General features: G+C 32.8%; 1 protein-coding gene across 12 annotated transcripts in view; it reads left to right on the forward strand.

Moving 5' to 3' along the window:
• Positions 1-19225, forward strand: part of LOC115210389 (bone morphogenetic protein 1) — a 2987986-nt gene that overhangs the window by 2206606 nt on the left and 762155 nt on the right. The window lies entirely within an intron of this gene.

A 19225-nucleotide genomic window follows, 5' to 3' on the forward strand; every position in this document is an offset into this window, starting at 1 on the left:
CTTATTCCTTTTGTAATGATGCTGTTAACTAAGATACATAAAAGGACTGGATGGATTGCATCTTATCAAGTTCTTACTCTTCTCTGTAAACACATTTTCTTGATGTTAGAAATCACTGGAAGATTTTTAGCTAATCACTACCTACATCTATAATCCTCCATCCTCTAGAGGCTCTTGCTTTCAATTTTATTCTATAGTTGTTAGATTACTTCTTAAATTTGAAATAGGAAATTTAAATCTACTGGCTTCTAAATGCTTTATTCCATGCAATGTAACACTCTTCAGAAACATGTAAATCTCTCGAATAAAATACATCAGTCCCATAAAGAAAATGAAAATGGATATTAGTGCTATAAAGACTTGAATTACACTATTTTTACTCCTTTGTGAATCTTTTGTTTGCAGACATAGTTGTTTTTCTGTTTTTTACCTGTTTTCTATACCAATGTTGGTTATATACTGTTTCTTGAAGGAATATAGGAATGTATCATTTCCTAATTAAAAATACTGAAAAACTGACCAACAGGTCTTATTTTCCAGTTTGGAATTGACTTCTGACTTGATTTTGTTTAAAATACTTCTTTGTCCTAATTGCAGTAACTTTGTGTTCCCAACCAAAAGCTGACATTGATTAACAGAGATGCATGAAATTTCATAAAAGCCTAATCTTTTATACATGGAATTTTTAGAGAGATAATTCACATATAATTACAGGAAAAAAACACCTCATACAGGCAATATTGTAGCTAATTACAATGTTGAATATATTTCTCAATAATTTTTAGAATTATCAATTTGAAATCATGCAAATTTTTAACAAGAATATTTGATAAAAATAAGTAATGAATATTTCATAAGATGATTAACTCAAATAAATAAATAAAATGAAAACAAAACATTATGGCTTTGTTTGTAGATAATTTTATTATTTTTCTTAGATGAAAATTTGCCAGGAGCATAGTAATTAAATTTTAAAATGTTGTAAACTGTCAAATATTTGTGTTCATTATTTTGTTAAAATTAAGTTTACTTCATTAAGGTTGGTAAGAAATTAGTAAAAATAGTTTTAGTATATTTTCAATCTGAACGTTGATAAGTACAATTTTCTCTATCATAATAACTTGATGTAAATACAAGCTTAAAAGTAGCTGTCATAAACTATTTATATATGACTGTTATCACCGTAGCCATACTTTCAAAATATTCAATGTGTTGTATATTCAACTGGCAGTACAATTTCAAATATAGTTGCTTTCTCTTTAAAATATCTAAATCAATCTTCTTTGCCCAAGAATTTAAGGAATTAAATTAGATAGAAACTGTCATAAAAATAGTGATAGTCACATTTACACCCCAACCCCATCAATTTCTGTTACTATTTGACTTACCATTCCTATCTTTCATTACTCATGCTTTATGACGTGCTTCAGTTCATTGTGAAAGTTTATAAAATTCTAATGATATCAGCAAATATATGCTCCAGCATGCCCACAGCATTATGCCTGAAATGTATATATAATATATATATATATACTTCTTTCTTTTCTTCTCTTTGTTCTTCTCCTTATTCCTTTAGTCCTGTCCTCTATGTCGTTATTTCATTAATCTATACCCTTCTCATTTTTCCTATTTGTCTCTGATGATGGAATATCCCATACTCTAGGATATCCCAGAAACAACTGTGAGACTTTGAATTTTTTTTTCCAATAATAATAATAATGATAATATATATGACTTGAGATGTTTGCCTTGCCTTAACGTTTGTTGTCCTCTCTAACAATTATATATATATATTTAGAGAGAGTGAGAGAGAGAGAGGGAGAGAGAGTGTGAAAGAATCTTTTTATAAAAGGAAACATCCCCTTTGACTTATTTCAGTTTTCATACTCCTGTTTCTATAGTTCTACTCACCATCTCTTTCAATACTAATTATGCTCTCATGTCACATAAAATAAGTTCTACTAGTTTTTGGGCTTTGTTTCATGACAACTTGTACCATGATGTGTCCCTGTGTATATATCCTGTCTGTTGCTATATTTCTTTCTTGCTAGTCTGTCAGAAATTTCTCTGCATTTTTTATATAATTACATCTTACTAATGTTCTGCCTACACACTTCACATGCATGTGCATGCACGTGCGCACACACACACACACACAGAAATAAAGTGATTTTTTTATTTGTTTATTTGCTTGACTGTGTCCATGCTGGAGCACCACCTTGAAGGTGATGAAAGGGAAAGGTTGACTGTGTCGTTATATATATATATATATATATATATATATATATATATATATAGATAGATAGATTGATTTACATGAGCTCCATTGTGTGTGTGCACGTGCGTGCATGTGTGTGAAAACTGAGTAGACTCTCTACTTTTTTTGAAAAACATCTTGTCACATAATCATCATCATCATCATCATTTAATGGATTGGACTAATATGTGTACAAAAACTTTGGTTTGGAGATTTTTCTCTAAATACTAAATATCCTGTGTAAACATAAACTCAAACACATGCACAAAGTAATCATCATAATCATGAACTTCTTAGGTTTTATATCCATTTCATATACCTGTGTGAAATATAGTCAAATTAGTTGTACTGGAATACATTATATTAACTGCAATAGCTTAACCACCTTAATTTAAATCTTTCCAGATTCAGTTAAGCCTATCATCCTGATAACATCAACCATATAAATGGTAATAAAACATTGAGGTTTGATGTGTTTTATAAAGGAAATAGAATTGTCCACATGGAATGATGATTCCTTTCAGTGGCTGTGCTTTGGCCAAATTAGTGCCTGATATATTGCCTTCCTTTCTAAATTCTGTATAAGGCCAAGGTTATTCATAAAAATTCTCAATGGATTGCATCATCAGTGGCTGTACAAACTATTATTGAGAGATGAGGAAGGTGATGGTGTAATGCATTAGCAGATGAATGCAAATTTGTGCTGTGTGTTGTAAAGTTGAAATAGAATAAAATAAGTTTTCAATCAATGTGGTGAAAGCAATATAATCTCATTTGAGTAATATATAGGGATACTTAATCACTTGTGATAACTTAACCCCAGAATACAAATTACAGTGCTATGCAATTGAATGTTTTCCCTTTTAGTGAAATCCATGTATCTGTCTTGCAGCAACAGACCTGTCATGTTAATCACCACTTATTGCTGTCATCAATTAAAACATACACTATTTGAAATAGATTGATTGGCTAGCCAAGATTCTAATACACTTACATTAGCACAGACTTGATTCATAAGATTTACAGAATAGGAGTCTGTGTAAGCATCATTATCAATAAATGGCCTAGAACTTGAAGGCTAATTGGAGTAGTAATAAAATTATACCAGACATCAAAATTGTAAAGCAAATATATATCAACATAAAGATATTTCTTCTGGATATAAACATTTATTTATGTCAGATTTTAAAAGCTAAGTATTAACAGTATTAGTTTAACTGCCTGTTGGTCATTCTGTTGATTCGTGGCTCATCTTACCTGTCTGAATAAGAAACAGTTGCCCTTCATTCTTATTTGATTTAATACTAGAAAATATTTCAAAACATGTTAGTATTAAAAGAAGTGTAGTTATATGAAAAATAATGAGATTTTCCCAGATTGATACTCTTGTTTGATCACTAATTAAATTCTTCTAAGCATTATATTTTTGAAGCTAATGTAATCAATATTACAAAATGTTTGGGGTTAAATATGATTGCGATTTTGCTGATTATTTGTAACTAAGATTAAATTAGCCTTATAAAATCACTTCATCAAATTAAGACTATGTCAAAAGAAAATGTCCTTAGTAGAACTTGAACATTTTTCTCCGTGTTTTAACTTTTTATAAATATAAATAGATAGTGTCTTTTTTTTTAAATATTTTATTGTATTTTATGCTATCAATGAGTAACACACCTTTTATTTATTTTTCCCTTATGTCTTGGGATAAAATGGGAATGATTTCAGACTTTAATCAAGTATACGTTTGCCACTAGCTGTTTACAAATTCACTCTTTTATTTAAAACTTTCATATAATTTGCATTTGTAAGAAATGAATTCCCAAACTTCAAAAGATAAGAAGAAAAAATATCTTGCAATTCCCAACTCTTGTTCTTTTGTGTCTTTAATTGATTTGTTATTATTTTTCATTTCTGTTTTGGTGAAATGGAATAAAAAAAAGTTAAATCAATTTCAAGAGATAAAAGAAATTCATGATGGTTTATATATTATTCTATAATTGAAATTATATATTTCTTCTCTTCTTTTGAAGCCTACCCTCCAGGCAGGAGACTGTTTTGTTTCTGCTCCAAGGATACATTGCCAATATTAGAAATAATGGCCTTATATTATATTGAACCTAAGTTGATGGTTCATTTTGAATTATCATAAAGATAGAGCTATATTATCTTAGTTTGTATCATTATTCTATCATCACCATCATTGCATGCACATGTTGCTTTTCATTGTATGAAAATAGTGTTTTCTGAGATGTCATATATTGGATACAATAACATCTTTACTTCCTATTTTTTGCTAAATTGCATCTGGTTCACCAAACCTTCTTATTTCCAATTGACTTTGTGTGACTTGTTCTATTCAATGACACCAGTATAAACGTTTTGCTGTTTGCTTTCCCATTTTACTGTGCAAAAGCTTGGCTAGTAACTTGCAATAAGTTGTTCCTTAGGAAAGTCCTTCTGTTTCTATGTTCTCTATCCATCTGAGAATTTACTAAGCCTACATAGAAAATTGCTATGGTTAGTACTCACATAAAAACATGTTTCAAGTTCAGTACCTTTCTTATTAATATGATCAACTGGAAATTCAATACCAAAGCATTGTACAGATATCTCAATCTTCAAGTTTGTTTCACTTTTGTTATAAAAAATAAATCAATGCAAATAACAAACACACATATTGGTTCTGATTCTCTTCTTTTATTATCATTAGTCAATTATTTAATATTAGCAATTAGCTAATCAAGTGTTTGATTAATAACTTGATCAATCAATCAATCATCTAGGTTTGTCAAAGTCCTTTCATTGCCAACATATCCTCTCTAACTTAGACCTGCTTAAGAAATCTAGCTGATTGACTGACTGAACAATTAATCAAACAATCAATTAATTAGTTAATTGGTTAAATACTAATTAATTGATTAATAATAATGAAAGAAGTAAAATAGAACTAGAGCATGTGTTTACTATTGGTAGAATGGCCTTCCTGAAATACAACAAAATCTGTTTCAACATGCAGGTTCATATCAAGAATATTGCAAATTAATTGCAAACATGAAATGAATCAATGAAAGGTTAAGAAAATCTTGTGGCCATCCATACATACAGGCATGTCCTTTGTAGGTGCCGGTGCCATATAATATGCACTCATGCCAGTGGCATGTAAGAAGCACCCAATACACTTTGTAAAGTGGTTGGCATTAAGAATGGCATTCACTTGTAGATACCATACCAAAACAGACAATTGGAGTCTGGTTGGCCAGCTCCTATCAAACCATCCAACCCATACCAGCATGACAAATGAATGCTAAACAATGATTATGAATAATGTAGAATTCTTTTCTTCTGTCTAATTCCAATCCACATTAATCTTGTAACTCGAAAACCATAATTTGTAAATCTATTCATATCTGTTTAGTATGTTAAAGATTTTAAATGTGATAAAGCAGAATTTTTCAGAATTAAAGAAAATCGTCCATTACTCAAGTCAAAAATTTCCTTATTTAATTCTAATCATTTAATAAAGTAGAGTAAATAAAATCATGAATCAAAAATGGTTTGATGGAATTCAAAAGAATATTAAACAATGTTCTTTAAACTGATGAGAATGCAAGTAGCTGAGTCGAAAGGATCCTAGGAAATCAAGCGAGGAAGCTCACTTGACAACCATTGGGTTTCTAACTCAGTCCCATCTGCAGACCGTTGTTTTGTGAGTGAATTTGGTAGACAGAATTTATGTGAAAGCCTATTGTGTATGCGCACGTGCGCGTGCGTGCACACACACACACACACACATGTGTATGTGTGCATGTGTGTGTTTGTCCCATTACTACTGCTTGATAACTAGTGCTAGTTTGTTTATGTCTCAGTAACTTAGCAGTTTAGAAAAAGAGACTGATAAATTAAGTACTAAATTTAAAAGTTAAGTACTAGAATTTGTTTGAATAAACCCTTCAGGGCAGTGCCCCTGTACGGCTGCAGCCCCATGACTGGAAACATATAAAAGATGTGGCGGACACTTGCATAAACACTGAAATACTTGAACTGTTTAATTGTGAGTTAAATTTATTAAAACCCTTGATGCACGTTTTCCTCTTTAAAGATTATGACCTATCAGACAGTCATAATTTTACTATGTTTATTATCTATTATATCTTTATTTTAAATTCCCAAAACTGCTGAATTTAGTAATTGAATATCTTAATCTAAACTAAGCCATAATGCATGAGATGTGAATCTCATAAATACACTAAATCCATTATCTCATAAACTTAGTTAAGTAATGGGGTAAATATCCTTTTTTTTATATATATATTTTAAAAACATTTCATGTCTCATTACTTTAAATATGCTCTTTATATATTTCATTAAAAAAGATTCTGCTGGGAATACTCTTTTTTCTTTTCCTGTTTTTTGTTCTGAATTGATGTTAATCAAGCAAATCTTTTAATGTGGTTGGAGTCTACTAACTAAATGTTTGGTAGTGCACAAATATCATGATCAACTTGTGTATTCTTTATTTTAGTATGTTGCTTATTCTTGTTCCAGCTTAAACTGTTCTTACAGTGTTGTCCATCCCTAAAGGGTTTATGGCTAAATCAACAAAGACTGAAATTGGAAACTGCACTATGCAGATACTTTCGAATTATCCATATCTGGACATTTGGAATATCAAGGTTCACACACTTATAAATGCTTTGACAACTTCTCACGACAATATATTGGCAAATGAAACTGGCATTTACCAGGTTTCACCACAATTGAGTACTTTAGAAACTACAGTAGTTTCCTACTTGCTGTCTCACATTTTAATTTTCTATTGGAGAATGTGTATATATATATATATATATATATATATATATATATATATGAGAAAGTTGGTTTGTGAAAGCACGTGGTTGAATATATAGAAAATATGTCATTGTAAGAAAAAAATTTATAATATTCTTCAAACATATTGACTCAAATATATATTTTTTAACCTTTTAAAACAAGCCTTCTGTAGTCTTTTCACTTTTTACTATTTTCTTTTATTTATATATATATATATATATATATACATATATATATATATATATATATATATATATATATAATATATATATATATATATATATATATATATATGTGTGTGTGTGTGGAGGCACATGGCCTAGTGGTTAGAGCAGCAGACTCACGGTCGAGGGATCGTGGGTTCGAATTTCAGACTGGGGCGATGTTTGTGTTTATGAGCGAAACACCTAAGCTCCACATGGCTCTGACAGTAGGTAATGGTGAACTTCTGCTGATTCTTTCACCACAACCTTCTCTCACTCTTTCCTCCTGCATCTTGCAGCTCACCTGTGATGGACCGGCGTCCCGTTCAGGTGGGGAACCTATACGCCAAGGAAACTGGGAAACCGGCCCTTTTGAGCCAGGCATGGCTTGAGAAGGAACAAATATATACATGTACATATCTATTAATCTCATAAGTTTAGGATGTCACTTATTAGAAAAGTGTGTGTATAGTGAATCCATATATAGATAAGGTTATACAAACACACACAGAGTTCTATTCATATATGAAATATATGAAAGTGTCTGACAGGGTACACAAGGTTGGTACATGAAATCTAAGATATTATAGGGAAGCTGAAGTGACATTTACAGTGAGAATGTGTTTCCCAAGAGCATAGTGGACTAAGAGAAGGTGATACAAGTAAGAAATTGAAACTGGCTTTCTGACTGAATTGCTGAATTCTTACATCTTTCTTCTTGATATTTCACTTGCCTCTACATATGATGAATGCTGGATAAAAATTTGGCAAAAAATATAATCCAAGAAATACTAATCAATGAGACAAGCACAATTAATAATGCATGAGAATTGACACAAGAAACTCAGAGGCTGTCAATGCAGAAATAGAAAAAAACAGATTGGAAACAAAAACATATAAACAGCGAGTGTAACCATTTTTAAAAAAACTGAATGACATCAAGTGAGAAAATAAGAAAACATTTATTTTGGTCATGCCAGCAATATATTTTATGCATAATTTTGTTTATTCCAAGAAAGCTTTTAGTTATATTCTTGATCCATGTTTTCTAGGAATTCTGTTCTTCCATATTTTGCAATTTTTCCATGAGAAAAACTCGCTATTCCTTAGTGCAAGCATGGACATATTTATGCACAGTGTATGGTTGACCATTTTATTGAAAATTTTGCTTTTATTTTCATCTAACTTCATGAACATTTTCATCTGAATTCTCATATATTGGTGCAAGCATGACTATGTGATTAAATAGCTTGCTTTGTAATCACATGGTTTTGGGTTCAATCCCACCGTGTGGCACCTTGGGCAAGTGTCTTCTACTATGGCTGCAGGATGACCAATGCCTTGTGAGTGAATTTGTGGAAACATGTTGTGTGTGTGTGTGTGTGTGTGTGTGTGTGGGCATGCCATTTTGTTTTTTCTTCCTTCCACCACTTGACAACACAACTAGTGTTGGGTTGTTTATGTCCTCATAACTCAGCAAAAATGATGAATATATATATATATATATATGTATATATATAAACATACATACATATATATATATATATATATATATTGTGTGTGTGTATGTGTGTATTACCATTATTTATGAAGCAAACTTATGTATAGGAAGGGGCTCAATATTAGCAATGTATGTTGAGTAAATAGATTTCATCCATATATATATATATATATATATATATTGTTTTTCTTTTCATACCTTAGTTTTCAGTTTCCAGCTCTTGAATGATTTTATGATACTTCTGATATACAGTATGATTTCATCATCATTATTTAGTTTTGCCTGTGATTTCTATCTCATTAGAATATATACATTCTCAGATTAAATAGTTGAGAACAACATTTGTGATATTTAGAATATATGCTTGAAATTTTTTTCTTTCGTTTTTCAAGAATAAATTTGCACCTGTTGTAAATGATCAGAATAGATTTGGGATTCCAGTTAACACTCTGATATTTATCAGAGTGATAGATGTTATCTAAAAGTAATGGAAATTTAAAAACACATTCTACTGTATAAAATATATCTTTTATGAAACAATGGACTGACCTGATAATAGTGATTTTGTAAGGAAAAAGAAATAGTTTAACATAAGTATCATTAATTTAATCATTGCCAAAATAATTTTACATCATTTTGATTATTTATTTTCTTATTTCCTATTTCTAAATATTTGTGATTAAGTATGCATACAAATATTTATTATGTAAAAGAGAAAGGGAGTGAAAGAGGAAGTCGAAGAGAGTGTAAGTTAGAGAAAAAGGGGAAGGAAACAACCACAAAGTGAAAAATAATGTAATTACACCAAAGTTGTGATAGACAGCAAACATTGATATATATATTTATTTACACACACACACACCACACACACACACATGCACGCACACATGTACCTAAGGGCACATAAACATTTATGTATGTGTGTGTGTGCTTTTGTATATCTATCTATCTATCTATCTATCTACATATATATATATATATATATATATATATATACATATATATATGGTACCATCCCACCCATGCTATCATGGAACATGGACGTTAAATGATGATGGTGATGGTGATGATATATATATAGTTAATCCAAACATGAAAACACAAAGAGAAAACACAACAACGTGAGGACGTGGAACAAATATAGTATTATTGGACGCTAAGGAAAGAAGGAGTGTTTAACATTTCGAGCAGAACTCTTTGTCAGAAACATAGGAAAAGGAAAGATCCAAGGAAGGGGGGAGAGTCATTCTGCTTTAATGTCTTATTAATAAACACACTGGTTTGATTTCCACTCATTTACTTATTCAGTTTTTCAACAACTATTTAAGAGGTTGTAAGAAGTAACAACAATTTTAGAAAAAAAATGAATAAGTAACAAGTTATGTCGAGAGTCCCAGATGAACCTACCTCACAGCAAGAGGTGCAAATGAGGGTAGCTACATCAAATTCCATTCTTCACCAAGTTCCACATATTAGAGGAGGCTCTCAATAATAACAGTGTAGCAAAATGGTGGTGCATCAGCATGGCTGCAGCTCTGAGCTGAAACTAGAGAGAGAGAAAAAAAATGTAAATGAGTGGAAATTGAACTGGTGAGTGTGTTAATCAATCAAGCATTAAAACAGCATGACTCTCCTTAGACACAGCAAAATATGCTTCAATACACGAATTCACACAAAGAGTAAAAGAGAGTTTTTGCAAACCATATACAAAAACGAAAAATATATATAATCATGAATATGTGTATTTTGTCGACAGATATGTGCTTTCTTTAAATTGTCTTATTATATATATTCTCTCTCTCTCTCTCTCTCTCTCTCTCTCTCTCTCTCTCTCTCACACACACACACATACACACAAATATGTTTACAAACTGTGCCTAAACACTCATTCTTTTCCGCTTTTGTTATTTTGTTGAGTTACCAGATGTGTAATTCTTACCTAGCTATTACACTTGAGGACTTTGTTCTAAGACTATGAACTTACATACAACCTTCCCGTAGTAGCTTTCTTCATGTTTATAGGATTTTTTCTTTTTAGTTGTTACTACAAATTAGTGGACAACTCAAAACCATGCACTTTCTTTGCTTAGATTAGTTTCATAAATATACCAATAATAATCTTTTCTACTCTAGGCACAAGCCCAGAACTTTTGGGGAGTGGGGGCTGTCGATTAGATCGACTCCAAAACGCAACTGGTTCTTAATTCATCGACCCTGAAAGGATGAAAGGCAAATTTGACCTCAGTGGAATTTGAACTCAGAACATAAAGACAGATGAAATACCACTAAGCACTTTGCCTGGCATTCTAACGTTTCTGCTAGCTCGCCGCCTTAAGCATACCAATAATAATAACTTTAGCTTGATTGAGTCAGCAAGCAAGTTATGGTCCTTGCAGTTTACACACAAATACACACACATGAACTTATTCTTGTACAGACACACTTAGATTACTTCTTGAATTTATTTGCACAGGTCGTGTACATTTTCATATTAGTCTTAAGCAGCACTTAAAACATAATATGTATATATAGAAGAACCAAGTTACATTATTGAAAATATTACTCAGTTGTATTATGGTTTATTGTACTTTCTATGTTCATTGCCAGCATGAGCCAAACTTTGCTAGACAACAGATCACTCATAAATTAAATAGTACCAAATAACCAAACTCTCCAGAATTTAACACCAGCTTATTGTGTACATTTATTTGAAATTATCTTTTAGGTAGCGAAATCTTATGGCAAAACATTGAAGATTATTGACAAATGATGAGAAGTTGTACCTTCAAAACTGTTTAACCCTGCCATCATGAAAAATTAGGTTGTAAAACAATGGCAGTAGTTATCATTTTCCTATTATCTTTTACTTGTTTCTGTCATTAGACTGTGGCATGCTGGGGCATTGACTTGAAGCATCTTTTGTTGAATGAATCAACTCTTGTACTTTTGTTTTTAAACTTGTTATTTATTCTGTTTATCTCTTTTGCTGAACTGTTAAGTTATGGGGACATAAACACACCAACACTGGTTGTCAAGTGGTGGTGGGGGACAGACATAGACATAAAAACATACATACATATACATAATGGGCTTCTTTCAGTTTCTGTCTACCAAATCCACTCACAAGGTTTTGGTTGGCCTGAAGCTACAGTAGAAGACCTTGCCCAAGGTGCCACACAGTGGGACTGAACCTAGAATCATGTGGTTGGGAAGGAAGCTTTTTACCTCACAACCACACCTAAGCTTTTGAAGGAGAAAGTTTGATAAAGTTTTATGTTTACTATTTTTGTAATATCTTACTAAATACCAGAGTTAAACTATACATTTTGTTGCTTATTATCAGACTCTTTAACCTTGATTCACACTTAGCATATAGATTACATCTGTGTAGTTGACAGTGAGAACTGAATACAAAAGTTTCTAAGTAACATAATTTTCATAGCAGTATTATTTTCTTGTGGTGGAACAAACAACCAGCTTAATTTAGATTACAGCACATTCTGTCTGTATCTCAGTTTACAAATCCCTTAGCAGCACATATCTTTTCTTGTGTGCCATTCCGAACTGCAAATGTCAGCTTTTGATACTGTACTGCTCAATGCATATCTTTATCAATGGATCATTCGAGCATTTCTTTAAAAATGAATGACTGCAGCATTTAGTGTGAGATTAGATTGAGATGAATTATCAGTTTCATGAGAAAAACATTTCCGAATATTTTCCACTAAAAATAACATAACAAATCAAACAAAAAGTTTTGTTAGCATAGTGATTTTCAATGTATTGCAGTAACTTCAGCAAAAAAAAAGAAAAAGGATGCTGAAGTTTTTGTAATATATCTTGATTGTTTAACATCCCAATACCCTGAAACTCAATGTTGATATTTCTTAATACATGAAATATGCAATCTGATCATAGCCTGTGATTTCATCAATACCAGTTCTATTAAAGAAATGAAAGGAATATAATGATAATTTTAATGGCATTAGCATTCTAAATAAATGGTAATGCAAGTACTATTGTATTAAAGGAAAGGTATTTGAAACAAGTTTTATACATCTTTTACTATAATGTTGCTTCAAAATATATCTAGATTTAAGACCAACTATGTTTGTATTTTATTAGATCAGTGACTGTGAGTCACTTAGAAAAGTATATATATTTTTGAATGGATGTTTAGCAGCACCATCTCAGCTGAAGAGTTATTCTGTGTCAATGAAAAGAAATAACCCTGAAACCATATGGTCCACAGATACTGCTTTGTGCTGGGTGGGGGTGCTAAACTCCTCTGTTTGAAAATATAAGGACACAGTTTATGTGTCATATAGCCAGCTGAAGACAATGTGTCCTGAGACTAAACAACAGTAAACAAGTTATGGTTTTTGGCAGTTCACACACATGCACTTATTCTTGTACAGACACACTTAGATTACTTCTTGTGAGACTGCCACATTAGGTTGGCAAAAATTGTTACTTTAAAATATATTTTAGTTTCATGAAAACTTTTCCTAATTATTTGTTTAATACCCCTCTTTAGCAAGCTTGCATTTTATACATACATCTTTCAATCTACCATCTATCTCTCTATCTATCTATCTGTCTGTTTATTTATCTATCTATCTTTCTATCTCCCTTTCCTTCTCTATTTTTCCATCCATCCTATCAACTATTTGTCTATTAGTTTATCTGTCTGTCTCTATATCTATCTGTCCATCTGTCGTTCTGTCTGTCTGTCTATCTGTCCGTCTGTCTGTCTGTCCATCCGTCTGTCCCTCCATCCATCCATCAGTATATCTCTCTGTTTTCTTGTCTATCTATTTGTCTGTTTATATCTCTGTCTGTCTGTATATCTGTCTGTCTGGTTGTCTATCTCTTCCTTTTTAACAACCTAACTTTTTATTAACCCAATCATCCATCGATCCATTCCTCCATCTATTCATCTATGTATTTATTTGTCTGTCCATTTCTCTCTATTTTTCAAGTCTATCTTTATATTTTTCATCTCTCCCTCTATCCCAGCCACCCAACCACCCAGCAATCCATTTTATCTATTCACAAAGTACTTCCCTCCTTCCTACCCCATCTCACCTTCCACCAGCCCATCTATCCATCCTTCATGATTAACTTTATGAGACATTAAAAGCAATATATAAAACAGCAATATAGATACCTTCTTAATTGCATTAGCAGTTTGAAAATCATTAAAACTGTAATATTTTTCACATCTCTTCTTATTTTTAATAAACAATGACATTTTGCATTGCTTTGCAGTTATCTGTCTGATCATTCTTATGAGAGGAATTGCAACATATCCTGTGTATTTACATGAAATCAAGAACCTTCAGCGAATATAATTCATTTTTGAGAATCTCATAGTTGCATGCATTGCTGCAACAGAGTTAAACTAAATCCAAAATTTTCCTCCTCTTTTATTTCATTAATCTCAATGTTTTACACAATATACTTTTTTAACACACACACAAACTCAGTGACTACTCCTAATTCCAAGTTATGATAGACAGAGAGAAAGCCTTTGAAGCCGAGAACTTAAACTTATCATCATCATCGTTTAAAGTCCTTCTTCCATGCTAGCATGGGTTGGATGGTTCAACTGGGGTTTGGGAAGCCAGAAGGCTGCGCCAGGCCCAGTCTTATCTGGCAGTGTTTCTATGGCTGGATGCCCTTCCTAATGCCAACCACTCCGTGAGTGTAGTGGGTGCTTTTTACGGGCCACCTGCACAGGTGCCAGATGAGGCTGGCAAACGGCCATGATCGGATGGTGCTTTTTACGTCCACCGGCACGGAGGCCAGTCGGGGTGGCGGTGGCAACGGCCACATTCGGATGGTTCTCTCACGTGCCATTGGCACTGGTATCACAGCTACAATTTCCATTACAGAGACGATACTTACATATCATCTGAAGAAACACAACTAGATCTCATGATGCAGGGAAACGGTTGCATAATCAAGTACCTTCATGCGTGGAGAACTTCATTGCATAGAAACAATTGTAATGATTAAAAATAAATCTCCAGCTGTACTTCTTCTTGTTGACTCCAAATTTTTTCAATTATCTATTCACACACAACAGAAGACCAAATGCAAACCTGGAAGTGTGTATAATAATATAATACTACTACTGGATAGCACAGGGTGACATCTGAAGGTGGAATCTACTACATTCTTAACAGAATATACTATAACTATATATATATATGTAGTGCCTCTAAACCATAAATATAAAGAACTAAACATATTTGACTAAGTTGGACAGAAACAAGTTAAATTTTTCCAAATAATATCATAAAATATAGTTTGGAATATTTTCAGTTTTTCTTTTGTAAAACTTTAAAAGAACATATGAGAGGAAAAAATATTATACACACAACTTTATTACATTATCTCTGTGACTTACTATTTTTATTTTACTTTCAATTTGAATGAAAAACAAATTCATGGGAGTCTACTTAGTTTAAGTAGGTTAAGAGAGAGAGTTAGATTTCATGGAAAGCTATCCCTGTTGTTTTATCCCTCCAGCATAAGCTATCAGCAAAATTGTCTCTTTTAACAGAACTAGTTTCACTCATTTTTAATGTTTTAATTTTATTATTATTTCTTTTTATTCATTTACTTCATATGTTTATTTTATTTTTTAAATATTCTTATTCAATAATAGCCTTAAGCTAGTCATCTCTTGAGAAAGTAGTAACATCTCTGAAAATATTTTTTCTGTTTCTGAATTTTGCAGCCTGTCTACTTTTAAGAATTATTTTATAGTGCTACAATTTAAATATGAATTGTTTTAACAAAATCCATGTTATTCCTTACTTTAAAATATTTAAAACTTCTCTTGTTTCAACCTTGTTTACTGCTTGTGCATACTTGAATGAGATGCAGAATTCAGAAGTATAATGATTTATATTTATTTAGAAATTAGTCTGGTTCTGTAAACATACTTGAAATTCTTATAAGTTTGTAATTTGAACTGTTACTGACTACAATAGAAAGTGTTTTTTCCTTGATATTACAAGTATGTCATTTCATATAGTTACATAATGTAAGTGATGACAAAAAAGTAGATCGGGAGGTGGCACATGGTACTGAAAAGGGCATGACTATTTGTGGAGCAATGGTAAAACAGTTGTTTAGTTGGTGATAATGATGGAAATAAGGATATATCTCTCTCTGCCACTCTCTCTCTCTATGTTTCGCACACAATCCCATACTCATGCATACACACACAGATACACAATTGGTTTGTCACTCATTATGACTCTGTTAAATCATCAGAGCAGCCCTCCTCAATACCCTTTATTTATCACTCGCCCTTTCTGCTACTCAATGTACCAAATCACAAGTTATATGGAATGGCATCTCTTCTTTCCTTATTCAATCCCTCCCTATCACTCTTCATAACTCTATATCTCTTTTACTCTTCTCTATAATTTTGACAAATGTAAATAGTGACATTGTTACACACAGTTCTATATATTTACATTTTTGTCACAGTTTTTGAAAACAGTATATTGATATTAGATAACTGTTTGCTAATTGTTGCATGTGGCTGTGTGGTAAAAAGTTTGCTTCCCAACCACATGGTTCCGAGTTCAGTCCCTCTGCATGGCACCTCGGGCCTGTGTCTTCTGTTGTAGCCTCAGGCTGACCAAAGCCTTGTGAGTGGATTTGGTGATTTGATAGATGGAAACTGAAAGAAGCCTGTTGTATAGGCACAAGTGTGTTTGTGTGGTAGAAAGCTTGCTTCCCAACCACATGGTTCCAGGTTCAGTCCCACTGAATCTGGGCAAGTGTCTTCTACTAATGTATCATCTGAATGTGGTCAATCCGAGTGTCCCCCACTGACTCCCATGCCGGTGGCATGTAAAATGTACCTTCCTGAATGTGGCTGATGCCAGTACTCCCTGACTGAATCCCATGCTGGTGGCACTTAAAATGCACCATCAAAATGTCGCTGATGCCAGTACCCCTTACTGGCTCCCCTGCTGGTAGCATGTAAAAAGCATTATCTGAGCATGATCGATGCCAGGCCTGCTTGACTGGCGCCTGTGCTGGTGGCATGTAAAAAGCACCCACTACACTCTCGGAGTGGTTGGCAGAAGGGCATCCAGCTGTAGAAACATTGCCAGATCAGATTGGAGCCTGGTGCAGTCACTGGCTCTCCAGACCTCAGTCAAACCATCCAGTCCATGCCAGCATGGAAAATGGATGTTAAACGATGACGAATGTTTATATGCTTAAATGAAACTTTGTATATCTTTGTATATGTGTCTCTAAATTTCTCTCTAAATGTCATCATTATTATTTTACAATAGGTTAGTTGAATCTTCATTGTTTGAATCAGTTATTATTTAGAGTTATTGTTATCATAGACAGCTTGAAGAATCCTGTTGTGCTTGTAAGTTCAATATATGGCATGGCTTCTATAGAAGGATGGCTTTCTTAACACCAGCCATAATATACAACATACTGCAGATGCACTGAGATGCTGTCATGTCCTTCAGAGTCCTCTCTACCCTATGTTGTTCTCAGTCTTTCAAGTGGAGCATGACTAAGAGGATGAGGAAGAGGGGAAAGGGATGAACAACAGAGTGATGGACAAGAAGAGAGACTATGAGAGTCATGAGAGGTGGTGGTGGTGGGGGAAGAAAAGAGAGTGAGAGGGAGAAAGAGAGCGAGAGAGAAAGAGTAAAATAGACGTTGATAACTACTTGTTGGCTGTTGTTAAGGAAACTGAATAAAAATAAAATAGTATGAGCAAGCATGATAGGAGAACAATAGAGATGGTTGGTCTTAAGAAAGTGAGTGATTGATGCCAATGAAGAATCACAGAGAAGAGAGTGATGATAGGGAGGGGGGGAGAATAATAATAGAAGGTAGATGCTAAATAAGGACAAATCCAGTACCATCCCTCATTATAGCATTGTTTTGATGGAAGATAAGTAGAGTGATAAAGGATGACAGGGCAATTGAATAGGGAAACATGATATCTTTCAACATTACATGGTACAGTGAATAGGAGAAAGGGCAAGTGATACATAAAGGGTATGGAAGAGGGCTGCTATAATGATTTTTCAGGGTCATAGTGAGTTACAAACTAAGTGAGTGTGAGTGAGTGTGTATGTGTGTGTGTGTGTGTATGTGTGTGTGTGTGTGTGCATGCATGCGTGTGTATGTGTGTGTATTTGTAACAGTGTTAAGAACTTTCGATAATTCTAAATGATTTAATAGAGCTAATGGCGGATGTGTGTTTACATACATACATACATGCATACACATGTGATGTATGTGTGAGTGTATAAATATACTTGTGTGTTTATATGTATGTATATGTGTGCATATGTGTGTATATATATATATATATATATATATATATATATAGATACATACATACATACATACATACATATGTGATGTATGTGTGAGTGTATAAATATACTTGTGTGTATATATGTATATGTGTGCATATGTGTGTACATACATACATACATACATACATACACATGTGATGTATGTGTGAGTGTATAAATATACTTGTGTGTTTATATGTATATGTGTGCATGTGTGTGTGTGTATATATATATAGAGAGAGATAGATAGATACATGCATACATACAGATGTGATGTATGTGTGAGTGTATAAATATACTTGTGTGTTTATATGTATGTATATGTGTGCATATGTGTGTACATACATACATACTTTATAATACAAATTAGTCCAATGCCACCCCACAAACACCATTTTACTGACTGCTTTACTTTGATTGCACCATGTGTCATCATCACCATGTGGCATCCCTCATTACAGATTTTGTCATACATGTAAATAACTTTTAAGTATGTATTGTGTTTTTTGATACAGATACACAGTTGTTATTAGTATAAAGAAATACATACATACATATATATATATATATATAATACAAACAGACAAGCACACACACATAAACTCTGTTACGACCTGGTGGCCATAACCTGAATTTGGATATGGTCATAATCAACAAGGATAGGGTGATTAATGGAACCAATGAGGATAGGGTGAATTCAAAACAACACCACACCATGAATTTTTGTAAAATAATATTAATAGTCAGCATAAAAACAGCTTACATACAAATATATTCACAAACAAACAGCAAATACTACACCAGATGGGCAGTCAAAAGTTATAAGGGTAACATATATACACAGTTCAGAAATTTGGACTTTGTATCCTGGTTTTTGGTTTCACCAAAATTGGCCTCACACAAACTTGGTTGTTTTTTCAAAAAATAGGCATTCCAAAAATTTTGGATTTCATAAAATCCAGATTTCCATTTTAGTACAAATTCGGTTTTCAAACCTTGCATTTCGACAGTAGATTTCGAACCTTGACTTCATACAATCTGTCTTCACAAATTCGGTGTTCGACTT

The sequence above is a fragment of the Octopus sinensis genome, linkage group LG4, assembly GCF_006345805.1.
Source record: "Octopus sinensis linkage group LG4, ASM634580v1, whole genome shotgun sequence".
NCBI classification, from domain to species: Eukaryota; Metazoa; Mollusca; class Cephalopoda; order Octopoda; family Octopodidae; genus Octopus; species Octopus sinensis.